The sequence below is a fragment of the Mus caroli genome, unplaced genomic scaffold (assembly GCF_978045245.1).
Source record: "Mus caroli unplaced genomic scaffold, Mus_caroli_1 scaffold_9, whole genome shotgun sequence".
Taxonomy (NCBI): Eukaryota; Metazoa; Chordata; class Mammalia; order Rodentia; family Muridae; genus Mus; species Mus caroli.
The window spans coordinates 98,662,478-98,678,579 of record NW_028227264.1 but is presented as its reverse complement, the minus strand read 5'-3'; the positions used below and the strand labels follow the sequence as shown (position 1 = coordinate 98,678,579).

The window sequence follows — 16,102 nt, the reverse complement described above, 5'->3', positions numbered from 1 at the left end:
GTGTGTGTGTGTGTGTGTGTGTGTGTGAGTGAGAGAGAGAGAGAGAGAGAGAGAGAGAGAGAGAGAGTGAGAGAGAGAGAGAGATTTAGCACATTTAGTAGCTTCCTACTTAAGGAATGATCTCCCTTTTCCAGTTAGAAACTCATGCTTGCCTTCCCTTTCCATCTTAATTTAGACAAGGCGTTGTTGTTGAAGCACCAGTAGGTCTTCCCAGATGACTATATAGAAGACATAGGGGTGAAGACAGAATAGGGTGACTGGCAAGTCTTTGCTAAAAAGGTTTCTTGGAGCCTCCAGTTGACTTGGGCTTTATGTCCCAGGAAGCCCTGGTCCTCTGACGCCTGTCTCCACCATTGGTGCACAACTCACTGCCTCTGTCCTTACACCTGTTCTGAATGGAGCACCTCATTCTCTCCCACTCTGCGCTTCCTTCCACTTTTATTCAGAAGTCTGTGCCTTGCACCTTAAAAAAAAAAGGCAGATAACGGAGTTCACCATGAAGATCCATAAATGACCAATAAGCACACGGGACAACCCCCATCTTAGCTGTGGGGGTGATGTCATCAAAATCACAATGAGATACTGCATCACACCCACTGGCGGAGTTAGGATCACAAAGAGTTGCTAGCAAAAGCTGATGGGGATGTGCAAAGGCTGACAAGTCCAGATACGTTGTTTTGTGGGTATAAAATGGTGCAGTAACTGTATTGAGGGATGGATGTCTGGGGCCTGTGGAAATATGTTTAACTTCAGTTGCAAGTCCATAGTCTCGTCCTTGGTTACTGAAAGTGTTCAAACATTAAAAAGAAATCTTAGGTAGCATAGAAATAAGCCCTCCCACTTCCAGGCTTCTCCTTGTGACGATTGGACACATCTGAACATCTGGAAACAGACCCTTGTTCATAGCAGCATTACTCACAATGGCTGGAAACAACTAGGATGGCTTTCAACTGATCGGTAGGAAACAAAATGAGATTCATGCATATGGGACGTAATGGCCCAGGGTAGAAGGATTGAGGGTACTTCAACCACAGATACCTCAAACATGAGGACGGCAGACTTGGCTACCTCCCCATTTCCAACCTGGTGCCTGCTAGTAAGGTGGTGGCCCCACCATCAACCCCAGCAGGAATCCATTTCCTGACAATTATCAGGTGTCACTCCCTGATTGTTCTTACAAGGTCCCCACCAACCCTTAGTATGTAAGTGAAGTATCTTCCAACACCCCTCCTGGCTAATGGACACAGCCCCATAAACCTTATCCCAGGAACTCTGGCCATCTCCTCAAGGGTATAAATACCAGCTCCCCACCCCCAGTTGTAGGCATCATGTTATTGTGCACAGTGTAAAGTTTACCCATGTATTATGCAAATGCTGAGTTCTCAGTCCCACTCTCTGGTTTTAACCCAGACACGACACTGTAATGTGTGTGTAAGGAGTCTCCTGTCTCAGAGTTATGTAAGCAGTGCTTTCCATTGACCCTTTGCCGCGTCAATAAAAGCTGGACAAGCCAATAACTAGGAAATAGAATAGGACAGGACCTCCACCAGCCAGGGGAGGGGGAGAAAGAGAGGAGGAAGAGAGGTTTCACTAAGAAGAAGGGGTCGGGACAGACATCAAGGTAGAACACGCCTGAAGCCCAGACAGCCAGACCAATACAAAAATGCAAGTATCTCGAGGATGTGGGCTTAGAGGCAGCAGATGAGATCAGAGGATTAGAATAGAATTATGATGCCTAGTTACTAGTACTTTAAGTTGAAAATCTTGGTCTCTCTCTGGGAAATTAGCTAGGATAAAGAAAAAGCCACTGTGTTAATTTATTGCGTCAATTTATATTAACTGTTACACCAGTAACTGACCTAGTCCTCCAAACTTGGGGTGTTCATTGCTCACACACTTATTCAGGACCTAGATCCATCACTCCACTCACCCAAGCCTGGCTAAGTTTTCCTCCTTCCAGCTCAGCTCCATGGACAATGGACCTGGCTACCCTGTGGGAGAAGCAAACATGGGTGGCACATGGGTGCAGACTGAGGAATACTATCTGAGCAATAAAAACAAATGAAGTGCTTGTTAGTGCTGCAATGTGAATGAAGCTTAAGAACATCCTGTTAAGATGATAGTGGGCTGGAGAGATGGCTCAGTGGTTAAGAGCACTGACTGCTCTTCCAGAGGTCCTGAGTTCAATTCCCAGCAACCACATGGTGGTTCATAACCACCTACATTGGGATCTGATGCCCTCTTCTGGCATGCAGGTGTACATGCAGCTAGAGTGTTCATACACATAAAGTAAGTCTTTTTTAAAATTTTAAAAGAATAATGGAGTTGGTAGCAAATATGTAATCCCACCCACATGAAATGTTTAGGATACAGAAAACCACAGAGAGAAAGTGGATTGGTGGTTGTCCCAGCCAATGGAAGAAAGGGATACGGAGACACCTGGTGATGGCTCTTCTTCGTGATCAACATCTGGAATTAACAAAACACGAAAAATGGAGCACAGCTGTGAGGGATCTGTTGCCTAATGTGGAGTGAGAAGAGCCACTTTTAATCTGGGTCTTCGAGGTGGGAATATACACCTTCAATCCAGATATTTGGAGCTGTGAAAACCTCATCGTAACCTGGGCCACGCCTTCTGCTGGAAGAGGCAAGCTTTTGCTCTCTGCTTGTTTGCTTTCATTTTGTTAGCATTAGAGACTACTTCGTTGGCATCCCAGAGTGCACTGAAGATCAACTCAGACATCCAACGTCATGAGCTGAACAACCAACTGAGCTTTGGAACCTTACATTCATTGGCAGGTACTGTTGGATCAGCTGGACCACAACCTGTGAGTCATTCTAGTAACCCCCTTTATCTCTATAATAAAATGAAGGAGGCTTCCTTCTGGGATGCGAAAAATATTTTGAGACTCATAGAGATGGTTTTGTAGCTTGGTGAGTGTACTAGACACTACTGATTCTAACACTTAAAGAAATGAAGTATGACTTTCTTCAAAATAAGCAAAAATAATCTCTTGTTTCTTTCCAGAATATATGCTGAGTTACTTATTAGATCTGGAATGTAACGCCTTGGTTTTCAGCTCGTGGTGTGATTAGAATCTCTAAGAATGGGTTCTCAACCCGTGGCTCTCGAAACCCTGGGGGTTTGTCAAACAACCCTGTCCCAGGGGTTGCTTGAGACCATTGGAAAACACAGATGTTTGTGTTACAATCCATAGCAGTCACAAGGTTACAATTATGAAGTAGCAATGAAAAGAATTTTATGGTTGGGGGTCACCACAACATGAGGAAGAAACTGTCTTACAGGGTCGCAGCACGAGGAAGGTTGAGAACCACTGCTCTGAGAGACACATCTCAGTATCACAGCTGTAACTGTGTCCTCACAGACCAGGAAACAGAGAGTGAAGCCGGAAGTAGAGTCAAGTGTAACGGTCAAAGGTCCTCCCCCAGCTAGATGCCACCTCTGAAAGGCGTCATAATCTTCCAGAATAGTGCTACCAGGTGGGAAACAAGCGTTCAAAACAAAACCATCAGGGACATTTTAGATTCAAAACCTGTCAGGAGTCATGTTATGCTAGAGTGTAAACCCAGTATCTTAATCTGCTTCAGGTCTTGAAGGTTGCCCCCCAAACTCATTAAGTGTGATGTCTATTGTGAAGTGTGAAGAAGGTGGAAAATGAACCCCACTGTAGGCAGGAGTTAGCTCACCCTTTCCTCTCAGGGAAACAACTGCTGGACTCTGTCGCTTGTTCTCTCCTGCTGAAGGTACACTGTTTCCATTGCAAATTATTATACTAGACTAGATTGTAAGTAAGGATGGCCTCCAATGAGCCTGTCACCATTTCAGGAGGGAGAACACATAGTGTCCCAGTAGTTAGTGTTTAGCAGGGGTTGGTTTTTTATCCTTTCATTTCCTGACATCCTAATGTTTGCTTAAACATTACGAGATAAAATTGTTTTTGTATTCCTCCTAAAGACCAGCATCCAAGGCATGGATCCCAGTGCGTACCCCACATATGCATCCAAGGCATGGATCCCAGTGCGTACCCCACATATGCATCCAAGGCATGGATCCCAGTGCGTACCCCACATATGCATCCAAGGCATGGATCCCAGTGCGTACCCCACATATGCATCCAAGGCATGGATCCCAGTGCGTACCCCACATATGCATCCAAGGCATGGATCCCAGTGCGTACCCCACATATGCATCCAAGGCATGGATCCCAGTGCGTACCCCACATATGCATCCAAGGCATGGATCCCAGTGCGTACCCCACATATGCATCCAAGGCATGGATCCCAGTGCGTACCCCACATATGCATCCAAGGCATGGATCCCAGTGCGTACCCCACATATGCATCCAAGGCATGGATCCCAGTGCGTACCCCACATATGCATCCAAGGCATGGATCCCAGTGCGTACCCCACATATGCATCCAAGGCATGGATCCCAGTGCGTACCCCACATATGCATCCAAGGCATGGATCCCAGTGCGTACCCCACATATGCATCCAAGGCATGGATCCCAGTGCGTACCCCACATATGCATCCAAGGCATGGATCCCAGTGCGTACCCCACATATGCATCCAAGGCATGGATCCCAGTGCGTACCCCACATATGCATCCAAGGCATGGATCCCAGTGCGTACCCCACATATGCATCCAAGGCATGGATCCCAGTGCGTACCCCACATATGCATCCAAGGCATGGATCCCAGTGCGTACCCCACATATGCATCCAAGGCATGGATCCCAGTGCGTACCCCACATATGCATCCAAGGCATGGATCCCAGTGCGTACCCCACATATGCATCCAAGGCATGGATCCCAGTGCGTACCCCACATATGCATCCAAGGCATGGATCCCAGTGCGTACCCCACATATGCATCCAAGGCATGGATCCCAGTGCGTACCCCACATATGCATCCAAGGCATGGATCCCAGTGCGTACCCCACATATGCATCCAAGGCATGGATCCCAGTGCGTACCCCACATATGCATCCAAGGCATGGATCCCAGTGCGTACCCCACATATGCATCCAAGGCATGGATCCCAGTGCGTACCCCACATATGTATGGAGATCAGAGTGCAACTTATGGGAGTTGGCTCTCTCCTGCCACTGCTCCTTGTGGGTCCCAAGGCTCAAACTCAGGTTACTAGACTTGGCAGAAGGTGCCCTTAGCAGCTGAGCCATCTCTCGTGCCCCAGGGAGACATTCTTACTGGAGGAAGGAGGCAAACACTATGACACCCCGGTTTACCTAGCCCAGTGAACATCGAGCCTTATAAGGAGGGGGAAGAGAGGGAATACAGCAGAAGCTGTCTGATGGCCAAGGCCCTGCAGGTGAGGTAGGAAGCAAAGTGAGGACAGACGAGGAGTCCTGCAAGACCCTTACAGTCCGTGCATTTTGTCACAGTCAAGACTTCAGAGTCCTGATGGAGTTGCTGGGAAATGCCCAATTCCCTTGGCTAAATTAAATCAGTGATTCTTAACTAGAGACAACTTCCCCCACAGGGAATATTTGTCAATGTCTGGAAAAATTTGTTTATCGCTACTGTATGGGTGCTACCGGCATCTGGCAAGCAGATCACAGGTATTGTGAAACACACCGAATGCACAGCATTTTCAGCGCTGACCCCAAGAAGCTCTGTCCAGCTTCAGTTGTCAATGGTGGTGGGTTTGAGAAGCCTGGATTTACATGACAGCACTTACCCCGACATCTGCTGAAGACACTCTAAGTCAATTCACTCTTGGTTGATTCCCTAGTGTTCCCAAGATCTCGAGGTCTTAACAATTGTGACTTAAATTGGCATAAGATGTGATTTTAGGTGGCCTTTCCCCCTAAGATGCCGTTACCCAATCATGGTACGCATGTCACAGTGTCCATGGCATCCTGAGCTCTTAAAACGGTCCCTGCAACTTCCTCAAGGCTTCCGCAGGGTCTTCCTCAAAGCTGCTTTGCATCTGTTCCTGTTATCAGATCGGGAAGTTTTTGAAACAGGGATGTGGGAGAGGAACCTATCATATACTAACTGATATGTTTCACCGGTTACATAATTAATAACTGGCTTCTCTCCTCCCACTGCTGAGCTATGTTGCAGTTACATTTTGCACACGCTGATCTTTCTGATGAATACTCAAAACACACACACACACACACACACTAGCTTTGGTGAGCAAGCATTTCAGATCCTTTCAGAGATAGGAAACCAGAGACCCAGAAAGGCTCATTGACCTACCCAGCTTTGTTCAGCCTGTCAGGGACAGACAAAGTCTCCAGGTTGGACCCTCAGTCACAAAGGTACAACCGTACCCAGACTGAGCTCACTAGAAGGGGGATTGCTTTTAGCTTATCATTTTGGATCACTGGTGTTTCTATAAGATTACAGTTTTTGCTCTCAGCCTGTACTGGTATTTTCTTTCCACAGATAGGCCACACAGTTAAATTAGGCACTGAGCAGTAGTAGTAAGTGTGGATACACATAGGGAATCCATCTTGGTAGCCTGTGTGAATAAAGAGTGAGGTAGAGAGTTCCCAGGGCAATTTGGGTGCCCTAATTCAAGTGCATGAGTTGTCTCTGACAGAGTTACGCTGTTCACGTTCTGCTAATAATGGAATCCCTGCCAAACAACCTCAGGTTTCCTGGATGCCTGTTTATATTTTGCCAAATCTGGCAACACTCACTGGCTTGGAACCACAGAGAGATGGAAAAGCCCATGCTTTTCTATAAGAGGCAACTTCTGTGTCCTCTCAGAAAGTATTTCTAAGCAGTTACACAGCCCTGGTAATAGCAGATTGTTGAATCATGATAAGACAGGAAGCCAAGCTTTTCTTAAACACCTTCCTACTAGTAGTAAATTACTATTAGTAAAAGATATGATAAGTAGGGCCGGGGAACTTTTCTTTTAAAACTGGGTTGTAGGAGAAAATTTTAAAACAACAGGATGCCCTTGGGTTTCAGTAGATGTTTTTTCCCCAACCAATATATTGAGTACTTTTGAGGCACACATATCATGGGGTCCACTTTGGTAGTGACTCTATAATAATAACCAACTTGGCTTTACTTACCACCAAACAGGCTTGCTGGTAGATTCTGGAGTCGAACTAAAAATATCTCTTTCTCCTGAGTCCAGTCCCTGACCACAAGCAAGACAGAAGTTACCTTACAGCGAAGAGAGCAAACCAGGTATCTCCTCTCTGAAGACAGACAGAAACAGGTATGCCTGGTCGAGTGGAGTATACATGGCTCCTTCTTCCAAACTCCCCAACAGCTTATCACACGGGAGACAGAAAGCAAAGTGAGAGGTCATGTTAGCTCCTAGAAGGAAGTCCATCCACGCCGAAACAGGAACCGGGTAGGAATTAGTTGCTTCCTAAAGTCAGTTGACCTTTATGAAGCTTCATAAACCATGCTTGTACCTTCAGGTTTATTTTTCCCACCCCCTGACTCAGACCCTGGCTTTCAGCATCCACAGTTCAACAGAGGGACTGATGAAATCAGGCAAATACATCAATATGCTTCCAGCTCTCCAAGGGACATCTGTGCAGGGACTGTGGCTTTAGTATAGAATGCCACCAGCTGCAAGGCACATTTGCACACCAGGGATTCTTCCTGCCCTTTTTTTGGTGTCTGCTGAGACAATAGGTGGCCTGTTCTGCAGTTCTGAGGGAAAGAGATGACACACCACACACGGTTTCCAAGCAAGAAGCAACAAATCGATTGCTCCCTGTTGTGACCAGAGTCCAGGGAGAGGAGAGGAAGAAGCTCCATCTATTCAAATGGTTACAGGTGTCTGAGAACGCATAAAGATGAATGGTTTTAATACGAATGCTTGCTTTATTGTGTGCCATTGTCAGTGGATATAAGATAGTCAAACCTGTGAAACAGAAGTCTGTGACAATTTGGAGAAGTGGGTGTTAAGGACCGGCAAGTAGAAGGTTATATATGACAGCATGTGTTACAAAGAGGCTTTTGTACACACTTCAAACTTAGTTCTCTTAATATTCTCTGATTTGTGAAAAGTGGTTTGAGAAACGTCAAGAACTCTGACTACAAAAGTGAGCAGACTTTCTGGGATCTGAAGGCATTTGAGTTTGAAGACACTCCAGCAAAGCACAAGGTCATGTTGAGCTTTCTGCCCACAGAACTGTTTCAAGTCTGTAGGTGCCTGGGAAACCTACCTGTGGTTGAGCCTAGCCTCCAGCTGGAGCTACAGAAACACCTTCTTCATGGCTGATACATTAGAAGAACCCGACCTGTGGGTGGGGCGGGGTTAGAGAGAGGGTCTAGTGGTTACAAGCACCTGCTGCTCTTTCAGAGGACCCAGGTTCAGTTCCTAGCACCCACACGTCAGCTCACATTTGTGACTCCAGTTCCAGAGGATTTGATGCTTTCACACATACATGTGGGCAAACACCAATGAATATAAAATTAAAAAGAAGGAGGTGGAGGAGGGGGGGGAGGGGAGAGAAAGAGGAAAAGAAGGAGGAGGAGAAGGAGAAGAAGAGAAGAAGAAGAAGAAGAAGAAGAAGAAGAAGAAGAAGAAGAAGAAGAAGAAGAAGAAGAAGAAGAAGAAGAAGTCAACATGGCACTGGAGACAGCTGTGCCAACCCGTCAGATTGACCTTCAGTTGTGGCATGGGGTGTGTACATGTAGGGTGTGCTGAGATGAATATTTTAATTACATACAAAACCATTTTTAAGAAGATTACAGGGAACTGGAGTATATCTTACCATAAGCAAAACCACACATGAAGCTTGGGTCCTATTCCTTACCCCAATATACCCAGGCAAGATTCCATCCAGTGCTCCTTTACCTGAGCTTGAAAAGAGGAAGAAAATAATTCAGTAATTGAGTTGGCTTTTTCTTCAAATGGGGTCTTATGCATCCCAGGCAAGCTTTGAACACCTTAAGCAGCCAAGAATGACCCTGAACCCCTGATTCTCCTACCTCAATGTCCCAAGTGCTGGAATAAGAGCTTTGTAGGACTTCACTGTCCCAGAGCTTCAAACATTCCAGGCAAATAGGCAGCCAAGTGACCTGCATTCTCAGCCATTTTGGTAATTGTGTGTTGCATATGTCTCATCATTGTCTTAGGGGTTCCATTGCTGTGAAGAGACACCACAACAACTCTCATAAAGGAAAATATCTCAGTGGGGCTGGCTTATAGTTTAGAGGTTTAGTCCATTATCATTATTCATTATTATTCATGGCAAGAAGCATGAGTAGCATGCAGACAAACATGGTGATGGAGAGGTAGCTGGAAGTTCTCTATATGTGGATTGGCAGGCCACGGGAAGAAGGACACACTGAGACTGGCTTGAGTATTTGAGACTCAGTACCACTTCCTATGACCCTATGGGGGTCAATTTCATTCAAGCCACCACAGTAATTAACCACCAGTGTTACATATTTACTTGGTTATAAACAAAAGTCCCATCCCAGACAGACCAGCTTGCAAGACAGTTGGACATAGTTTGATCAAGGGCCCAACTGCTTTCCACGACCTTCTGTAGTCTGCCCTCCCTCCTCTCTAGTTTCCTTCCCACACTAGCGGTCTCCTTAGTGACGAGGTGGTTCCCAGTGACAGGGTGTGCCCCCTCATGTTGGAGGGGACAACATCCCTTCCCCAACCATATAACAAAAGTGCTGAGCAGAACACGTGTGAAGAAATTCCCATGGTTCAGGAGATGTGTGTGGGTTGAATTAGGCATTATTAATTAATCTAGTCACAGAATGTAATTAAACCACCTAAGATCTTCCTAGAGACTAAAGCAAAGGTGAAGACAAATATATGACAGCTACTTCATAGGATAGAAATTGCATAGATGCCAAGCACATAAGGAAAACAAAACCAACCAACCAACCAACCAAACAAACAAACAACAAAAAACGTGTACCAAAGTTTAGGAAGACCTGGTTAGAAGCAGCCTTTCAGTGGAAGGCTTTAATTAGAGAGTGAATTGGAGCTAGGTAGAGGGAAAGTAGGTTATGTAGGAATTGAACAAGAGACAGTAGGGCCTGCCTGCTGGAGGCATTCTGGAGAGAATCCTAAGATATACACAGTATGCTTACATTGTGCAAACTTCAGTAATTGGTTTATTGCTCACAGGGTATTGGGGAGGTAGGAGAGAGAAAAGACTTAGGTCAAAGATTTTGCATACAGTATCAGTAGAACCCAGCAGGACCAGAAAATAAAGCCTACTCCGACTGGCTAGTAGGAAATTTACCAAGAAGGGCACAGCCAGGACTAAGGGACACAAGGCTGAAGACAGAACTTCCACCGCGAGGCTAGCTAGCCTCATCAGGAAGTCATTTCTGTGTCCGGGGAGCTGACACCGATGAGCCAGGCATGGTAGAACATGCGGGTTTGCATGGGAGCAGCTGTGGGGTTGAGTAGAGGAGCACTGTCCACCTACCCCTAACAGCCGGGCTTGGAGGAGTTGCAAGAAACAGTGTCTCAACGATGCATCTCGGGTGACTTTTACTGGTTAAAATCAAGCTAAGAGGTGGTGGCAAAGGAAGGTCACCAGCCTGGGGTCCAGAACAAAGCAGAAAGAAATGGAAATGGATCTCTAAGGACAAACAGAACACAGAGGAGGTACCAACCTTTGGAGGGACAAATAAAACCACAGCAGACATCCTGTGAGCGGTAATGTAGCAGAGGTTTTGAGCCCCGCTGTCCTCTAGAGGGCGCTCCCGGACTTCACTCCTTCAGGAGGCGAACGTAGATTGCCATGGGTGCAAGGAAGGAGCTTTTGCCTAGGCAATGGAGTCTGGAGGAAAAGAATAAAGGGATTGGGGGTCTGGGATAGAGATGTTCCCCCTTTGCACTTATATTCACCACACCGGGACTGATGTGCAGCAAACAAAGCCAGAACTAAGTATCTGCTGTTTGCTAAGTTCCTGATTTCCACTAAGTCATTGAAGTAGGTAGAAAATAATAACATTACAGAGATGAGGCGAGCCTGCATTCAAACCGTGCGCGCACATACGGTTGTGCCCTGTACTATCTCGCTCCTATGCTACTGGGTTAGTCATTCGGGCCAAAAAATTTCCCTGTCTTCAAGGGCATAACAAAGTCAGGGCTGTGTCTGTAGAAAATAGAAAATACATCTAACAAGAACAAAAAATGTACAAAGAACCTAGAGAAGAGTGCCCGGCAGATTGTTCATATTGCAGGGGTGTGTGCTGTATTTCTTCTGACACATGGCCAGTCTTTGGCACTCTTTCAGCAGGAGACAGAGCACGCAAATCTGGGGCTTACCCAAGCCCAAGGGAACCCAGAAGGCTAGCCACAAATATGTCAGCAATGACCAAAGCTGTAGGAGCAAGAGAGGTTCTGGAAGGTTCACTTGGTCCAATCCAGTTTCTGACTTTGAGGCCAAAGTTCTAATTCAAGAGTCTCAGAGAGTCTCTCACTGGGTGTGCTAACGGATGGATTGATAGTGGGTACCTGACCCATATGTTAAAAGAGACTCTCAGATTGCAAGGATGGGGACTTAAAGAATGCTGGGACAAATGACATCAGCGATTGACTGTGGATGAATAGGGAGGGAATCTGGTGCCAGACCAGCATTCTTTTACTTAAAATAGTCCCTCCATTGCAATAGCAGGGCAGGGCTACAAGGTCCTGATAATAGCTACAGATTAAGGTAGCAGTTCCAGTTTGTTCCAGTTTTAGCACTGATCGACTTCGTCCTAGAAAATCCCTTAACTTTGGTGCCCATGAGCCAATGTCATAAGATTTTTCTCACTGATAATGGGGGAAAAATGAGGTCCAATCAATAATGATCATTGTTTTTGCCTTGGACAGTTTCAGGATGTGAACATGCGTTTTATTCTGGCCTGTTCAGACTTCTCTGTATTCCCACAGTAACTGACCTCTACCCTCCTCTCAGCAGCTTTACCTGCTGATCTATGAAGTATTGGAAAGGAACGCGGAGCCCTCAAAGCGCCTAGCTGAAGAGCATTTCACACAGGGACAACTTACAGAGCTGTGGGCACTGTTAGCACAGAAGTGACATTACTGAGGTGTCACTTAGGCATAAGTCCTGACCTCTGGGGTGCCATGCTAGCTGTAACACTGCCTGCCCCATGGCAAGGCAAAGATGACAGAAGAGGAGGGCATCAGAATACCCGGCCTTGTTCTCCTCTGCTCTCTGGCCCCATGCCAGGGTCTCCTGGCAGAGAATGAGCAAAAGCAAGTGCAACAGCGGCCCTAATGGAGGTCAGCGTCCCAGGCCACAGAGCTCTACAGGACAATGCAGAGAACATGGCTAAGAATAACGATCTCAGGCTAAGCTGTTGTCCCTCAGCCATCATTCTGGTCCCTCTTTTAGCTCCAGAAACACGGGTCCTAAATACAAGGCAAATGGCTTCATCATCTCCCAACCCTGATGGGGATGGAGGCCAGTCAGATTCTTTTTTGGAACCTGAACTGCACTATCAGTCGTTAGCAGGGCATAAGGCAGCAAGAGAGAGAAGGAAACAGCGAAAATAAAATAACCCACCAGAGGCCCACATCTGGGCAGGTCTAATCCAATAGTCATGGATTCCTGACCCCGCCCCTCCATCCCCAGGAATCTCTATTGGTTCTGCAGTTGCCTGTTCACTGTGTGTATTGGGCTCCCAGTATAATGAGTTTAAATAGTGCCACTCTTATTTTGTAGCAACACTTCCCGTTTCTCCTTAAGAAAAGGCAAACACATTGGCATACTCAGACACACCATCGTTTGCCCTTGATCAAGGGGATGAACAGCCTCGTGTTTGCTGGTGGAGACTCTCCACGTTATACAAGGACCTCAGACCACAAGGTGAGTGTTCCAAGAAGGAAACAACGCTCTCCAAGTGAAATATTAAGGGCAATGGTGAGAGGAACTGCGCCCATCCATACTCATGTCTGGGTTTCCAGAGTCTATGTTGGCTGTTGATCTGACCACTTCAGAAGACAGGCTGTCTTCGTCAGGGTTTCTATTTCTGCACAAAACATCACGATCAAGAAGCAAGTTGGGCAGGAAAGGGTTTATTCAGCTTACACTTCCCACATTGCTGTTGTTCACCAAAGGAAGTCAAGACTGGAACTCAAGCAGGTCAGGAAGCAGGAGCTTCAGACTGCTGTAACAAAATGTCACAAGCTACATGGCTTATGGGTGCAGAAACATACTTTTCACAGTTCAAGAGGGCAAGAGATTCTGAGCTTAATGAGATTCTATATTCCCTGGCTCACAGATAATACAGCTGGTACCTTGAGTGTTGGGAGGCTCTCTGTTGTCATACCACTAATTCTGTGAGGGCAATGCCTCCCTGAACTAATCATATTCCGACAGTTCCACCTCTAATGCCACCATACTGGTGATTAAGTTTCAGCCTAAGAGTCTTGAGTCTAGGGCTGGAGAGATGGCTCAGTGGTTAAGAGCATTGGCTGCTCTTCCAGAGGTCCTGAGTTTGATTCCCAGAAACCACATGGTGGCTCACAACCACCTATAAGGAATCTGATGACCTCTTCTGGCCTGTAGATATATATGCACCAGAACACTCATTCATTAAATAAATAAAATTTAAGAGAGAGAGAGAGAGAGAGAGAGAGTGTCTTGAGTCTACAACTGTTCAGAATATGGAAGCTGGGAGAGACTCACTGACAGCAAGTCAAGAAACCATCATAGCTGCCACCTTCTTTAGCCTTCTGTATACATGTCCTCTGGGAGACCAGTAGGAGCCTCAAACAGCCTCTTAGAAGGTCATCACCCTCGCTTTCAGATGATCTTGATAGCAATCTTCCAAGCCTTGGATAAACAGACCAACTCACTCGCCACTCTCTGTAAATGTCCCTATCTCAGGAAACCACAAATTATCTCCTATGTGACTAACCATAACCCTTGTTCATGACAAGGGTTCCTTCTGACTTTCAGGACCAACCCAGAGAGATACCTTCTGAAATCCGGCAGTGCCCCCTTCTTCCTCATCAAGTGGTCATGGGAAATTCCCCATGACATCAGAGTCATAATTGGAGGGAAAGTTGGGAAGCGGCAAGAAGCCTGAGTCATCTGCTTATGCAAAGAAGTGCCGAAAATAGAGCGGGAGAGGTGAGGAGAGGCGGAGCAACGGCTCGCCCACACATGCGCAGTTCCTTACCCTTAAGTTAGAGTGAAATGATTCCTTAGCGAGCCTCCCTTTCACTGTGAGAAAAATCCTCATGAACACAAAAGCTTCAACTTTTTTTAAAAGATGCTAACAAGGCAATGAGAGATTATCTTAGCATATCTCGACATATTTAAGATAAATATCTTACAGTCTTTATTAAATAAACCAGAAGTCGAGAAGTAGACATATCTAAGATCTGTGTCTAACTGATTTTTCCTAGGAAGTCTTTAATATTTGTGTGTGTGTGTGTGTGTGTGTGTGCGCGCGCGCGCTTATGATCGCTCACATGTTTTCTCCCTGAAAAGTTATAGGAGTGGCTTTATTTTGTGAAATTACAAGTTTTATGCTTATGATATGTATGATTTTGTATATAAGTATTGCATATGACACAATGAAATGTATTCTCTGTATATGATGACCTTTCTTTAAATGTTTCCATAAAACAGAAACTAGATGAGAAATTTCATGGTTTACTGCACAAGATTCTTGCAGCTGAATCACCCAGTCTGCCAGAGCTATTCACTGACTGCTTAGAACACAAGGACTTGCCTTAAATACAACCTACCTATACAGCAGGGAGAGTGAGATATAAAAGCAATAATCCATTCACTAACCAATTATTCGCATGGCTAGAGGAGATGACTTGGTCATTAACAGCACTGTCTGTTCTTCCAAAGGTCCTGAGTTCAATTCCCAGCACTCACGTGATGGCTCATAGCTAACTGTCCTGGGATCGGATGCCCTCTTCAGGCATGCAGGTGTACATACAGATGGAGCACACACACACACACACAAACACCTACTATATGTTAGACAATCATCTAGACAGTTGAGATTCCACGAGTGAGCAATAAGAGACAGAACTCCTCGTCATGTGGAGCTGATTCCTTGTGAAAGGAGACTGTCAATTAACAGCAACCAACAAGCAAATTACAAAGTGCATTAGAAGGGAATAAGAGCTAGTCAGGAAAATAAAGCAGGTAAAAGAGATACAGGGTGCTTTGGGGGACGGTTGTAGTTTTAAGATGTTTGGCAGCAGTCACCTAGAAAGTGGTCCTTAGGCAAAGCTGTGATAGAGAGGAAATGAACCGTGGCATGGCCAGAGAAGAACAAATGTGGAGGCAGGGGACCAAGGTTCAGGCAAATGGGCTAGTATGGTTAGGGTAAGTCAGTAAGGGGTGTGGAATCGATATGATGTCAGATGCCCAATAAAGGAGAAGACAATTGTAGGCTGTTGTAACAATTCAGTTTTTTATTTTCAACTCATATGTCTGAACACTTGATCTCCAGCTGATGGTACTATTTCAGAAGGTGATGGAACCTTTAGGGGGTGGACCTTTGTTGCAGGAAGTGGGTCACTAGTGTGGGACATTGAGGTTGTATAGTGCGTTATCACTTCCTGCCTTCTCTCTGCTTCCTGACGCGATGTGATCAGCTGCCTCCCGTTTCTGCTGCCATCCCTGCCATGCTGTGATGGAATGAATTTCTTCTTAAACTGCAAACCAGAATAAATCCTCCTTCCTGTAAGTGGATTTGTGTCAGGTATTGACAAAAAGTAATGAGAAAAATTGCTAATAAAGTTACCATGGCAGGAATCTGAGAAAAGGAGTGGTATTAAATGACGTATCCATTGAAGGATGCACATATCCATTGAAGGATGCACTTATCCATTGAAGGATACACATATCCATTGAAGGATGCACTTATCCATTGAAGGATGCTTGTGTCCATTGAAGGATACATGTATCCAAGGAGGGAAAAATTTTAAAACAGACCCCAGAGGAACAAGACAGTCTGGACAAGAGGCTGATTTGTATTTATTTTTCAAGATTTAAAAATTTGATTTTATGTTTATGAATACTTTGCCTGCATGTATGTATGTATACCATGTGTGTGCCCATGGTGGCCAGAAAAGGGCATCAGATACCTTAGCACTGGAGTTACAGAT

At 45.6% G+C, this 16,102-nt stretch overlaps 1 long non-coding RNA gene and 1 pseudogene across 5 annotated transcripts in view; one reads left to right on the top strand and one right to left on the bottom strand.

Moving 5' to 3' along the window:
* Positions 1 to 16,102, top strand: part of LOC147002724 (uncharacterized) — a 44,503-nt gene that overhangs the window by 12,306 nt on the left and 16,095 nt on the right. For 2 of the 5 annotated variants that reach the window (XR_015048459.1, XR_015048461.1), the window contains 4 exons: positions 2,367 to 2,828; positions 7,145 to 7,228; positions 12,684 to 12,827; positions 13,923 to 15,677. This is a non-coding gene — a long non-coding RNA (uncharacterized LOC147002724). The remainder of the gene's footprint in view (positions 1 to 2,366; positions 2,829 to 7,144; positions 7,229 to 12,683; positions 12,828 to 13,922; positions 15,678 to 16,102) is intronic. The other 3 variants (XR_015048460.1, XR_015048463.1, XR_015048462.1) reach the window with 3 other exon arrangements.
* Positions 7,371 to 9,067, bottom strand: LOC110302745 (guanine nucleotide-binding protein G(I)/G(S)/G(O) subunit gamma-5 pseudogene; annotated as a pseudogene).